The sequence below is a fragment of the Camelus bactrianus genome, chromosome 15, assembly GCF_048773025.1.
Source record: "Camelus bactrianus isolate YW-2024 breed Bactrian camel chromosome 15, ASM4877302v1, whole genome shotgun sequence".
Taxonomy (NCBI): domain Eukaryota; kingdom Metazoa; phylum Chordata; class Mammalia; order Artiodactyla; family Camelidae; genus Camelus; species Camelus bactrianus.
The window spans coordinates 67,510,506-67,512,195 of NC_133553.1; positions in this window are offsets into that span (position 1 = coordinate 67,510,506).

Consider the following 1,690-nt stretch of genomic DNA (forward strand, 5'->3'; position numbering starts at 1 on the left):
TTTTTTTTTACTTTTCCCTTTAACATTTTATTATTTTTTTAATTGAAGTATTATTGGCTTGCAATATTATATAAGTTTCAGGTTGATATTTTGACATATAACAAAATGATCACCATAAGTCTGGTTACCATTTCTCACCATTATTTACATTATTTAATTATTACAATATTATTGATTATATTCCCCATGCTACACAAGTCATTTTAACTGAAAGTTTGTACCTGTTAATTTTCCTCATTTATTTCACTCACCGCTGCCCATCCCCACCGGCAACCACCAGTTTGTCCACTGTATCTATGAGTCTGTTTCTGTTTTGTTGTTTGTTCATTCAGAAATCTTATCGTTGATCCCTAAGTGGTCTATATTGATATCCTGGTCAAATACTGACCTGGGATATTTCCCAAATCCCTGAGGCTTCCCGCCTTCCTCTCCACCCTGATAGCTAGCTATCTGGAAAAGTTTTCTAATAAATAGCTGGACTTTCATAGCCTCAGTGAGTCTCCAACTTAAATAACAATCATCAGAAGGGAGAAAAACTTTCATGAACTCCTTCCTCCCCATGCTCTCTGAAAACATTTTAATGACAACTACATTATTTAAATAACATAAACTATTATAAAAGTATAAATCTCTAAATATCCTTGTGTTTACAGCTTTTTAAACAGCTATCCAATCATACAGTTATAAGTTAAACACCAACAAAATGAGCAAAGTCAATAAAATAAAAATAACATCATTACTTAATGTGACAGGTAATATTTGGATGAAATAAAATCACGTGCTACTTGAACGTGGCAATGATAGGTACAGGGCAACTTCCCTTGCACTGGGCATCCTGCATCACCATTTTCTGAGCCATCACTCGATTCTCCCACAATCTTCCTTTTTCTTGGTCTCTGCATTCCACCATGGTGTCGTGTGGCTGTCAGTTGGTACTATCGCCTTATTTTCACATTGTTTGCTTCTGTTAATGTTTTATTAGTTCACAGCAGGGTGGCACTATGGCACCAACAAGAGCAAGCACAAGTGCAAGTGTGCTGGGGGAGGATCATGCAGGTGACCTGAACTGCACTGTCTGCACGGCGGCCACTAGCCATGTAGGGCTACCGAGCACTCGAGATGCGGCCAGTCCGAAATGAGCTGGGTGTGGACGTAAATACACTCTCATCAGATATTGTGAAAAAAATACATAAATTATTAAAAATTTTAGATTGCGTCCACATCAAAATCACATTATTTTGTATCAGTACTATCATGTTTAACATTTGCAATTGTGGAGAATAATCTAGAAAACAACCCTCCTTTGACAGGCTCTTGTAATCACAGAGCATGAGGGTACCGACCAAATTTAAATAGCTGTTGCATTTATATAGCTGTCTTCCTCGATCATACTGTAATCTAAATTACTTGGGTTTATACTTCTGAGGACCGTTTGGCTCTTTAGATTTTATTTAGGTATCTTGAAGATAGTGTAGAACATAGAGATTAATCATAGTAAACATGAATACTAAATTCAAGAAGTTTGCTTAATGACCAGATGGCTGTTTGGCAAATAGTTTACTGACCCAGCAGACTTAATTCTGCTCCTGATGGAAGAAGAATCTGTCTTGATTCTTCTGGCTTTCTGCTGGTTGTAAAAGAATAACATGTTTTCCTTGTTTAAATGGTAGTTGAATATAGAACTTAGGTA